The 13533-nt window shown below is 40.1% G+C and overlaps 1 long non-coding RNA gene across 1 annotated transcript; it reads left to right on the plus strand.

The window, feature by feature from the left end:
* On the plus strand, window positions 1–12080 carry LOC129821414 (uncharacterized). Its single transcript, XR_008754309.1, has 3 exons — window positions 1–81; window positions 1832–2038; window positions 2905–12080. It is a non-coding gene; the product is annotated as an uncharacterized LOC129821414 (long non-coding RNA).
* Window positions 12081–13533: the final 1453 nt, after the last annotated feature.

Genomic DNA, 13533 nt, shown 5'->3' on the forward strand with positions numbered 1-13533 from the left:
TGTCACACAACTAACTGGAAGTCAGTTTGTGATTCTCAGTTTCATACCGAAGCCTACGGGGCGAGTGAACACGTCTGTGAGGTAGAAATAAGATGTTTTCTGTTTGCTTTGTGCATGAACAATTATGGAAAGTAAATCGTTCACCATGAAACAAGTGTTAGACGCGACTTTGAAGATCAGTGAGGATGAAGGAGATGATTTGGTCTAGGTAGTTTTCTTATGATGAACTGGATGGAATTCATTGTGGAGGCATCGTAACTAGGTCTACTTTATAATTGTGATATTCTTCGGAAATATTTACTGTGTGATAACATATCGGCTATTTGGTTCATTCGAAAACATTTACTATTTACAGTGTGGATAACGATAACGTCCAAGGCATTTTATTATTTTACTGTTTAAATAGCCTAACGGTAAATTCGCCGTCTATTTACTTTGTTGGTACGATAAGGGAGTAGCGAAGTCTACAATAACTTGACTGGATGTGCCGTTATTATTTATTTCATTGCTGAATACATCTGTAAATGAAAATATACACATTTGGTGATACAGGGTTTATTTTATATTGAAATAGACTACATCATGATAGGCTATAGCACGAAAAAAGAAACAATGATATATTTTCACATAACTTCCCTCAACCCCCTACCACTACAACAAAACAATAGCATAGGGCAGGCTTTAACATTCTCCCCTTACACACCCCCACTGAGCTAAATGGGGAAGGGTAGATAATTTAGTCAGGGGAAAAAGTATGAATGTTGGTAATGAAGGATTTTCTGCTTTTGAAATGTGGCAACATTTTTACCATTTAGAACTACTTTTATTTTAGTCAAGATAAGATGAGCCACACCACAGGTCAGGTGGGTCAGGGATGGTAAACCTACTCTTTACCAGGTGGATGGACACGACAGTACTACTCTGTGTACCACAAGACTAAGAGATGGTACAGGGTACTGGACCCTTTTTTCTTCATATACAACAAACTCTGTAATATACAGTACCAGTCAAAAGTTTGGACACAACTACTCATTCAAGTGTTTTTCTTTATTTTTACTATTTTCTACATTGTAGAATAATATTGAAGACATCAAAACGATGAAATAACACATATGGAATCATGTAGTAACAAAAAAGTTGTTAAACAAATAAAAATATTCTTCAAACCCTTTGCCTTGATGACTGCTTTGCACACACTTGGCATTTTCTCAACCAGCTTCATGAGGTAGTCACCTGGAATGCATTTCAATTAACAGGTGTGCCTTGTTAAAAGTTAATTTGTGGAATTGATTTCCTTAATGCGTTTGAGCCAATCACTTGTGTTGTGACAAGGTAGGGGTGGTATACAGAAGATAGCCCTATTTAGTAATATTATGGCAAGAACGGCTCAAATAAGCAAAGAGAAACGACATCATTACTTTAAAACATCAAGGTCAGTCAATCTTGAACATTTCAAGAACTTTGAAAGTTTCCTCAAGTGCAGTTGCAAAAACCATCAAGTGCTATGATTACACTGGCTCTCACGAGGACAGCCACAAGAAAGGAAGACCCAGAGTCACCTCTGCTGCAGAGGATAAGTGCATTAGGAAGAGAGAAAGAGGCCTATTGGAGGTGTAAGACAGCTGTTGTTTTTATTCTCTTGCCCTCCCTCCTCTCACTCTCTCTTGACCTCTACATTTGCCACCACTCCTCTGCCTGTACTGTGGAATAATGAGTCAATGTTGAGAGAGAGAGCTACCTGACCACCACCCCAAACCAGGACCTCCAATAAAGGAACCTCACTCTCTCCACCTAGCTAACTGGTGTTTTCCATTTTACACTTTTTTCCCAGTTTATTCAAGGACATCAAGGGAGAGAGAGGTACCGCAACTGCTCCGCCCACAACCGCAAGGCTCTCCAGATGGTAGTGTGGTCTGCACAACACATCACCAGTGGACACCTACAGCACCCGATATCACAGGAAGGCCAAAAAGATCATCAAGGATCAACAAACACCCGAGCCACTGCCTGTTCACCCTGCTATCATCCAGAAGGCGAGGTCAGTACAGGTGCATCAAAGCTTGGACCGAGAAGCTGTTTTTCAGTCTCTATCTCAAGGCCATCAGACTGTGCTCAATAATGTTTGTACCATGTGTTGTGCTGCACCCATGTGCTACTGCCATGTTGTTGTCATGTTGTGTTGCTACCATGCTGTGTTGTCATGTGTTGCTGCCTTGCTATGTTGTCTTAGGTCTCTCTTTAGGTAGTGTTCTGTTGTCTCTCTTGTTGTGATGTGTGTTTTGTCCTATATTTTATTTATTTTTTAATCCCAGCTTCCGTCCCCGCAGGAGGCCTTTTGCCTTTTGGTAGGTCGTCATTGTCAATAAGAATTTATTCTTAACTGACTTGCCTAGTTAAATAAAAAAATAGAGTTAACTGCACCTCAGATTGCAGCCCAAATAAATACTTCACAGAGTTCAAGTAACAAACATCTCAATATCAATTGTTCAGAGGAGACTGCGTGAATCAGGCCTTCATGGTCAAATTGCTGCAAAGAAACCACTACTAAAGGACACCAATAATAAGAAGAGACTTGCTTGGGCCAAGAAACACGAGCAATGGACATTAGACCGGTGGAAATCTGTCCTTTGGTCTGATGAGTCCAAATTTGAGACTTTTGGTTCCAACTGCCGTGTCTTTGTGAAACGCAGAGTAGGTGAACGGATGATCTCTGCATGAGTGGTTCCCACCGTGAAGCATGGAGGAGGAGGTGTGATTGTATGGGGGTGCTTTGCTGGTGACACTGTATGTGATTTATTTAGAATTCAGGGCACACTCAACCAGCATGGCTACCACAGCATTCTGCAGCGTTACGCCATCCCATATGGTTTGCGCTTAGTGGGACTATCATTTGTTTTTCAACAGGACAATGACCCAACACACCTCCAGGCTGTTTAAGGGCTATTTGACCAGAAGGAGATTGACGGTGCTGCATCAGATGACTTGGCCTCCACAATCAACCGACTTTAACCAAATTGGACCGCAGACTGAAGGAAAAATAGCCAACAAGTGCTCAGCATATGGTGGAACTCCTTCAAGACTGTTGTCTTGATTCATTCCTCATGAATCTGGTTGAGAGAATGCCAAGAGTGTGCAAAGTACTCACTTTTTCCGAATTTTGTTACGTTACAGCCTTATTCTAAAATGTATTAACGTTGTTTTTTCCCCCTCATCAATCTACACAAAATAACCCATAATGACAAATCAAAAACAGGTTTCACATTTACATAAGTATTCAGACTCTTTACTCAGTACTTTGTTGAATCACCTTTGGCAGTGATTATAGCATCTGGTCTTCTTGGGATTGATGCCACAAACTTGGCACACCTATATTTGGGGAGTTTCTCCCTTTCTTCTCTGCAGATGTTCTCAAGCTCTGTCAGGTTGGATGGGGAGGGTTTCTGCACAGCTATTTTCAGGTCTCTCCAGAGTTGCTCAATCAGGTTACACTCTGGTTGGTTCAGTCAAGGACATTCAGAGACGTGTCCCGAAGCCACTCCTGCGTTGTCTTGGCTGTGTACTAAGGGTCGTTGTCCTTTTGGACCTCAGACCCCAGTCTGAGGGGCACTGAGACTGGTGCAGGTTTTCATCAAGGATCTCTCTGTGCTTTGCTCCACTCATCATTCCCAGGATCCTGACTAGTCTCCCCGACCCTGCTGCTAAAAAACATCCTCACAGCATGATGCTGCCACCACCATGCTTCACCATAGGGATGGTGGCAGGTTTCCTCCAGATGTCACGCTTGGCAGTCAGGCCAAATAATTCAGTCTTGGTTTCATCAGATTAGACAACCTTGTTTCTCATGGTCTGGGTCTTTACGTGCCTTTTGGGAAAATCCAAGTGGGCTGTCATGTGCCTTTTACTGAAGAGTGTCTTCTGTCTGGCCACTCCACCATAGAGGCCTGATTGGTGGAGTGCTGCAGAGATGGTTGTCCTTATGGAAGGTTCTCCCATCTCCACAGAAGAACTCTAGAGCTCTGTCAGAGAGACCATCAGGTACTTGGTCACTTCCCTGACCAAGGCCCTTCCCCCCCCGATTGCTCAGTTTGGCCGGGTGGCCAGTTCTAGGAAGCGTCTTGGTGGTTCTAAACTTCTTCCATTTAAGAATGATGGAGGCCACTGTGTTCTTGGGGACCTTTAATGCTGATTTTTTTTTTTACCCTTCCCTAGATCTGTGCCTTGACACAATCTTGTCTCAGAGCTCTACGGACAATTCCTGACCTCATGGCTTGGTTTTTGCTCTGACATGCACTGTCAAATGTGAGACCTTATATAGGCAGCCTTTCCAAATCATGTCCAATCAATTGAATTTACCACAGGTGGACTCCAATCAAGTTGTAGAAATATCTCAAGGATGATCAATGGAAACAGGATGCAGCTGAGCTCCATTTCGAGTCTCACCTCAAAGGGTCTGAATACTTATGTAAATAATTTATTTTTATACATTTGCAAAAGTTTCTAACAACCTGCTTTCACTTGGTCATTTTCGTGAAATTGTGTATAGATTTCTGAGGATTTATTTTAATTTATTTATATTTTAGAATAAGACTAACATAACAAAATGTGGAAAAAGTCAACAGGTCTGAATACTTTTCGAAGGCACTGTGTCTATATATAGTTTATTCGTTTATATAGTTTCTTTTGTAATTTAAAAATATATATATTTTCTTACAACTGCATTGCTGGTTAAGGGCGTGTAAGCATTTCACAGTAAGTTCTACACCTGCATTCGGCACATCCCATAGGAAAATATCTGTTTCTTACTCGGATATCCTCCAGATCTTTTGAGACTACCTAGAGCTTCTCAATTTTGAATCATTCTGTGACCATTTGTGTCTGGTTTATTGCTCCTAAAGGCCCCTTAGGCGAAATATTGAGATGAAGTTAGAGACTTCTATGAGACGTATATAGAACACATGAAGATGAATTGAGATGACGGTTTTTGCAGTATTTGAGAAGTATGATCAGCAGAGGAGGTCTCATCATTGTATACCTTTGATGTTCATTCTTGCCTCTGTTATTTTAAAGGAGCAATAATAAGTTCCTGAGACATGTTTGAGACTTTTATTAGACTAATGATCTTCGTCTGAGGTGATCATTTCAGAAATATCTAAGAAGAATGAGCCATAAAGGAGATCTCTACATTTTATGTATCTTAAAATTACTACAGAAGCTATGCAGGAGCTTGATTAGTGGGATGAGAAACAATTAAGAATTTAATTTGTTAGCATTCATTTGCAGTATTAATTATGATTAAAAAACAGAATGAAGACTGATAGTGTTCAACAAATGTATTCAACAGTGCTTATTATATTTACAAAGCATATCATTTTCATTCCCAGCACAGCTTGGGTTCCATTAACTCTAAGAACGTAAAGAAAATTAATATTTAGCATATGCTCTTGTACCTGATTTGAAACATTAGGTAAACCCCCAAATAATATTGTAGAAATGAAAATAGGCAGTTGCCACCCACCAGATGTAGTGAACATAAAGTCTAACCTACATGTGACACCAGTAAGCCCATAACAGTGTGTTCTTAAATTAACCTTATTTCAAATATGAACATTGCACATGGTACACAAACAAAAATATTTTAGAACAGTCACTACTCTTTATGTCCTGCTCTGGTCCTACACTTGTTGATGAAATTCTTCTTCAGTTTGGCTTCATCGATTCCGGTCCAACCATCCAAGGTAGCACATCGCAAGACGTAGGCTGGAATAAAGTATTTAAAACATTTAATTCATATTTTGACAAATAACACATAAATAACACATGACAATTCTACTCAAGGACTTACAGTATGCAAAACACAAACGTCTTAAAAGGACATTGGGGATTTTGGTTTGTTTCTGAGGTATTTAAGCTGCATTTTTTCAGAAACTTGATTGCAGTAATGTATTAGCAAATAACATACGTACATTTTTCATCAAGAATAAATCCTAATTTGCTGTAGACAGTTAAGTAACAAAGTAACCTAGCCTCTACCGAGCACCTACCCCGGATTCGGGAGCACCCCCCACCCCCCCCACACTGATTAGCATCGCTAGCATAGCGTCACAATTAAATAGTAGCATCTAAATATCATTAAATCACAAGTCCAAGACACCTAATGAAAGACACAGATCTTGTGAATAAAGCCACCATTTCAGATTTTTAAAATGTTTTACAGGGAAGACACAATATGTAAATCTATTAGCTAAACACGTTAGCAAAAGACACAATTTTTTTACTCCAACAGTTTTTTCCTGCGTCAGTAGCTATCACTAATTCGACTAAATGAAAATATATATAGCCACTAACCAAGAAACAAATTCATAAGATGACAGTCTGATAACATATTTATGGTATAGCATAGTTTTTTTTTGAAAAATGTGCATTTTTCAGGTATAAATCACAGTTCTACATTGCAGCTGCAATCTGAAATAGTGCCGATGCAGCCAGAACAATTACAGAGACCAACGTCATATAACTAATTACTTGTCTTAAAACATTTCAGAAAAAATACACAGCGTACAGATATTGAAAGCCCAACATCTGGTGAATCCAAACAATATTTCAGATTTATTAAATGTTTTATAGCGAAAACAAAATGTAGCGCTAAATTAGCATAGCCACGCCAGCCAGAACCAGCTGGGCGCGCCCGACCAGTTCACATGCACGACAGATATATGAAATAACATCGTAAATTGGGTCTTACTATTGCTGATCTTTCATCAGAATGTTGATCAATGTGTCCTTAGTCCTGATGAGTCGTTCAATCCATTCACAATGGCAACTTTCCCTCTTCATTTAGCATATGTACTGGTCGACTGGCACGCTTCTGTCCAAAGTTAAAAAACTCACAGAACGGAACACGGCAAAACTCCCGAAAAAATTCAAATAATCTGATTAAACTATATTGAAAAAACATACATTAAGATGATATGGTCACATGTATCAAACAAACTTCGAGACGGAGATAGTTTTCATCCGTAACGGCAGCAAAACAGTATACAATCGCACCTGCAAATCCCGCGAATCAGAGAACCGGAAGTTGTCGGTCACGCCAAAGAAATAGGTCTTATTTCACGTCAGTACAAGATAAACAAAAAATTTCTCCTCTGACGTCCTCTTGACACCCAGAGGAAGAAGAATGAAGTGTGTTTCGGGTCATAGGTGGCGTGACCATATATAGGCAGAGCGTTGAAGCGAGCATACACATCTTGCATTCTTCTTCTTGATCAGGGAAAGTGCTGTCAAAAGACTTCTGTTTCACTTAGAGACAAAATTGAAACGGTTTTTAGAAACTATAGATTGTTTTCTATCCAATGGTATTAATTATATGCATATAGTAGGAGCAATAATTGAATAAGAGGCAGTTTAATCTGTAGAGGAAATTATGCTAATGGAAAACAGCACCCCCTGTATTCTCAAGAGGCTAGCTTTGAGAAAATGCTTACTTAGAATTCCGCTGACCTTCTTCCGGTCAAGGACTCGCTTCCCCTCGGGGGATCTTGCCATGGCATCCAAAGGCAACTGAATTGACACATTCTTCCACTGAGAAAAAATGGTCAAAAAGCAAATGAAACAGACGCAAGCCATCTTGCCTAGATCGATGAGAGGAACATGCCACTGTCAGAAAACAACTCTTGCTGGCCGAACGGCACCGATGGCCTTCTCTCCTGTAGCTCACAGTGTTTCTCTCCAACGATGTCAATGAGAGGTTGCAGCTCTCGGATCTGGACTGAGTCTGAGAGGAGACAATAGCACATACAGTACACTCGTGGCCAAAACTTTTGAGAATGACACAAATATGAATTTTCACAAAGTTTGCTGCCTCAGTTTGTATGATGGCAATGTGTGTATACTCCAGAATGTTATGAAGAGTGATCAGATGAATTGCAATTAACAGCAAAGTCCCTCTTTGCTATGCAAATGCAAACTTCCTCCATCCTTCCCTTGTCACGGAGGATTTTTTTCGACCTCGTAACTGCAACCATCACATGGCTGCCATGCGGCTGGTGCGTTCTGTCCCACTGGAGCTGATGCGTTCCATCCAGTGAGGGCTTGTGCGTGCTGTCCCACGGGGACTAGGGGAAGCTATCCCACTGCTGGTGGATGCTGTCTCAACAGAGTGGGTGTGTGCTGTCTCAAGGGGGCTGTGGGATGCTGCACAACTGGGGTTGGTGCGTACTGTTCATTTGGGGCTGGTTGATGCTGTCTCACTAGGGCGGGTGCGTTGCCACCATAGAGAGGTGGACTGGCTGTGTTTTGTCTGCAGGGGGGGGTATTGATCTGCATCTTCGCTGTTTTCAGACAGTGGGCTCCTCTCAATTATTACAGTGTCACTTGTACACAGTGAGCTTTAATGTTCAGTTGTGGGTGACTGACATACTGTTGGTTGAGTTGGGCGGCCATTCTCTTGGTTGTCCATTTCTAAGAGTCTGTCATTGTTTTTCTTTCAAACCTTTTTTTCCCAATCTGGTCTGGCTGCCTAATGTATTCAACAGTGGCCCTATACAATCTGCCATCTGACCCCTTGGCTAGAATGGCTACTCCTGACCTAAGATCTTGCAGCTGTCTGATAGGAACGTCCTCTTCACCTAGAATATCAGATGTTTGGAAGATTTTCGCAGTGTATCCATCCTCAAACCTCACAAAAGCTAAATGTCCTGAGAGCAATTGAGAAGAGGGAGAGAAAATGTTAAAGGCGGTCTGCCATGTGTTACTCAAAAGTTCACTGGTTGAGACACACATTTGCACATCATTATTTTCTCCTGCATGGTGCTTATCCTACTGGTAGAAAACGTTGATATGATTTCAGATTAGCGCAGTACTTACCAGAATGCTCATTTGGGTCCAATTCTGGAGACATATGTTGCACCTTCTTTGTGGGAAACCTTTGTCTCTTTGGAGGACAATTCTTTTTAGGCTTTGGCATGTCCATTCTGTGAATAGTAATTTCAATCTGTTTGTTTTCAAGAAAATTTGCAGTTTCAATTGTAATTTGCCTGCTTTGACCAATTTATATAAATACAAATTCAAACCCATCAATCACTCATGATATAACGATAACTACAATCATTGCTTTATCTAAATTCAGTTAATTTAGCAAGCAGATTAAAATTATTGGGTCATTTGGACAGAAGTTAGAGATTATTTAGAAGTGCTGGTAGCTAGCAGCTAGCTAGGTAGCTAGCTAATTTTTATCCATAATTATACCTTTTTGTTAAAACCAGTAACTTTAAATCTGAACAATAGCACTAGTCTGGGAGATCAAAATGGAAAATTGTGCCGTTGTATTTTTCAACACGCAACTGCTAACCTGGCTGTAGCTAATGTTGGAAAATGACCCTGAAAATTATATATTATATATATTATTATTATTTCACCTTGGGGTACGATAATTTAATAATTCACAGAGTATTCAGTTGATTATGATGCTTACCTTCTTTACTTTACTACTCACTCATCATCAGCAAAGTAATGATCTCAATCCAATCTCCAACTGTCATTCCCGCGGGTCTTTGACTGGCGTCCAATCACATTTCAAGTAAGGTCGTCCAATGAATTATGTGTTCTTTGAAATAAACGCATAACAGTGTATGCCCGGGTTGATTAGCTAGTTGCCTGAGAGCAAATAGACTTTATATGGTTTTGCCAGGGAGCTCTTCTTACAAACTCATCAGGGAAAAGTTGTGTCAGTGTTCGCAAGAGTTAACTAAGTAAGTAAAATAGCTTTATCTGTTTGTGTTAGTTCTGCAACTTTATCACATAATATACTTCAGTCGAGACCCCCATGCATATTCCATTCCAATATAACGTTAGCCCAGCTGGTAGCCTTATTTTTTATTGTTGATATGCAAAACAACACCCCTAGTATTTCAGCATGTGTGTGTACTGTTTATAAGGGACAAAATTCCTAACAATTTTATTTGGCAATGCATATTAGTATTGCATCTTAAATCTTTATAAGATGAGGCCTATATATCTTGATGATAATTGAGTGAGCAAACACATTGCCACACTGGGCTAGCCGTAATTAGTTGTATCTCTATTGAATAATATTGGAGACTCAAAATGACAAGACCAGAGCATGGAAGCCGATGGAGAAGAAAGGTGAATGAAGACAACGCTGGGCCACCTAAACGACCAAGAAGGATTGCACATTTGGTGAGTGGCGTGGCATTGCTCTGCCATCTTTTAACATAGCAGACACAATTTGAATATTGTTTTTCATTTTACTCCCTGCAGCCTGCCCGCATGAATGGAACGCAACCGCCCCATCAGGACAGAACACACCCGCCCCATCATGACGAATGAACAATATTTCAGTAAGTTATTAAACGTTCTTATTCCACTTCCTATGTTTTATAGTAGCACCCTCTTGTACTAGAAACATATTTGCATAAACATCACATTTTATTTTAATCACGTGTGTTATCTTGCCAAGTTTTTTTTGTTTGAGACCCATGTGTACACACACAGTGATTGTGCAACACAATGTTCTACTATTAATAAATGCTGTCTAAACATACTATTAAACTGTTGTTTTATTATTTGCTGTTACCGGCACAAGAGAATGTTTCAATGACCATTGAAAATGAAGAGCCAGCTTCCAACTTCAGATCGGCCAGCAGAGATACTCCTGATGTCCTAACAACTGTATGTGACAATATTGATCAGTATGATCCATCTGAAGCGTTGCCTGATTTCATGGATTGACCCTATGATGATAACTTTATCTTCAGTGAGGGATTTGAAAATGTGTCTAGCGAGGAGGGTGCACAGTCAACATCCAACGACTCAACAGAAACAGGCAAACCTTTATATGACAATGCATCCATAACCGTTGGAGAGTGCCTTTTGGTAATCATGGCTTACGCAAACTGTCATAAAGTAACTGGTAAGGCCCTTAGTGTTTTGCTTAAATAACAGCATTGCACTGTCCAGTCTCAGTACAGACTGCTTGGGCAGTGTACAGAAGTTCAGAGACTTGTCTCACCTGTGGGACCGGCATGTCAGAAGAAGGATCAGCCACATCCTCCATGGAGGTTGAAATTGATGCTCACATAAGATCATTGTTTCTCAAGCCTGTTTTTTTTTTCAGGAAAAGCTTAACTTTGGATTTTGTAGGATGAAGAAAGATCCTCACAACATAGAATATACATATGATGCAGAAGTTTACAGACATCATGCAGATGGAGGTGGACCTCTTAGTGATCCTAGAAACGTCTCACTTACATGGAACACAGATGGGGTACACATTTTTAAATTGTTGACATTTTCAGTGTGGCCTTTATTGTATCATTAATGAATTAAGCTTTATTGAACGCACAAGAAAATGTAATACGATTTTTGCTGGGCTTTGGTATGGGGACTCAAAACCATCTATGGTTACATTTCTTAGACCACTAAGTAACACACTGAGTAAACTTCAAGAGGATGGAATTCATGTGCAACCTGCAGAGGGCTCTGCAACTTTTTTTTTGTGCAAAGTGCTCACCATTGCTGGCACATGTGACTTGCCTGCCAAAGCGATAGTACTAAATATAGTGCAGTTCAATGGGAACTTTGGATGTTCGAAATGTGAGCAGCCTGGAAAGACTGAAGACAGGGCAAAGGAGGCATGTTCATGCATTTCCATTCGAAGAAATGCATCCAAAAGAGCCACCACGCAATATCAATCATTTGATGATGCTAAAATGGCCTGAGACAAAAAACACTGTGAAAGGTGTGAAGGGTCCCTATTGGCTCAGCCAACTTAAAAGTTATGACCTAATCCGTAGCACTGGCAGTGACTACATGCACTCAGCTGTTAGGATTGATGCGCCTTCTAATGCTTCTATGATTTTCCACCGAGTCTTCTCATCAGACCATCAGCATTTCAAAGAAACAAATTCCTTGACTTGATGTCTATGCCCGGTATTGTGTTTGCAACTCCTTTTCAAAACACACTTGAGAAGGACTAGGTATGCTCAACAAATGACTTGTGTTGGAACAGTATGAATGTATATTGAATGATGAATTAATGGAAATAAATCATATCTGCTCCACTTTTGTGATTATTTCCCCCTTCAGCACCACTTTGAGATAATTTAGAGATATCTCTGAGATGACATTTGCATGAATTGATCAGACCTGTAATAACTCAGCTGTTAGGATTGATGCGCCTTCTGATGCTTCTATGATTTTCCACCGAGTCTTCTCATCAGACCTTCAGCATTTCAAAAGAAACAAAAAAAAATAGACAAGCGATTGCAAGATGTCCGACCACCATCCTTGACACGATATCCTCGATCAGTAGCATCTCACAGGATGTTTTTTAAGGCATCAGAATATAGGACTCTTTTAATCTTTTTTGGACCTTTTGTTTTCCGTTGTGTTCTTGGAACGCTTTACTACAACCACTTCCTCCTTCTAAGTTATTTTCATTCTTCTGATGGACTCCATATCCATATTAATACAACATATTGGTCATGCAGAGAAACTGCTATGGAACTTTTGCTCTCAAATTAGTCATCTCTATGGTGAGCGTTACCAAACTGCAAATATTCAACTTCTTGTGCACCTAGCAGACAGCGTCAGAGCCCTTGGCCCATCATGGACTCATTCTTGTTTCCATTTTGAAGACAAAAATGGCTATTTGTTAAGTGTACTCAAAATATACCCATGCAAATGGTCCATGCAGCCACACTAGTGCAGTCTATCCCCTGCTATTTTGCAAAATCCTAAAGCCAGCTAATGCCATAGCTGACTTTTACGCACGGATGACCAGTGACCATAGTTTTTATGACGAAAACAGTGATAAGTCGAGAACAAACATCATTGGAGCATCAACTGGAGGCTAGGCACCTCTCTGCAATAGAAAAACATGCTGGTCGCCACATTAATTCACCACATTCAGTGAAGGCATTTTACAGGGCACAAGTTAAGAGAACTCGTCTCACATCAAGGCATTATGGGAAAGGAGAAATAAGGACACGTTTAAAAAAAAAAAAAAAAAAAAAAAAAAAAAAATCTTCTTCTAAAGTAGCACAAATAAAGTATGGGCAGATTGATTTCTTTACCTCTGAGGAATCAGGTGACAAATGGGCACTTATTAGCGAATTTGAATGTGCAGGTTTTTCTTTGCTGCAAGATACTGTAACACATGGTACATGCTTTCATGTTGAGCCCCTATTGGACACCCCTGTCAACACAGTTGTAATTGCCCTTGAGCATGTTTTGGGCAAATTTGTTTTCCTTGACTTGACGTCTATGCCCGGTATTGTGTTTGCAACTCCTTTCCAAAAACACACTTGAGAAGGACTAGGTATGCTCAACAAATGACTTGTGTTGGAACAGTATGAATGTATATTGAATGATGAATTAATGGAAATAAATCATATCTGCTCCACTTTTGTGATTATTTCCCCCTTCAGCACCGCTTTGAGATCATGTAGAGATATCTCTGAGATGACATTTGCATGAATTGATCAGACCTGTAATAATTAGTCTCATATATGT

Source organism: Salvelinus fontinalis, chromosome 23, assembly GCF_029448725.1.
Source record: "Salvelinus fontinalis isolate EN_2023a chromosome 23, ASM2944872v1, whole genome shotgun sequence".
In the NCBI taxonomy this organism is placed as follows: domain Eukaryota; kingdom Metazoa; phylum Chordata; class Actinopteri; order Salmoniformes; family Salmonidae; genus Salvelinus; species Salvelinus fontinalis.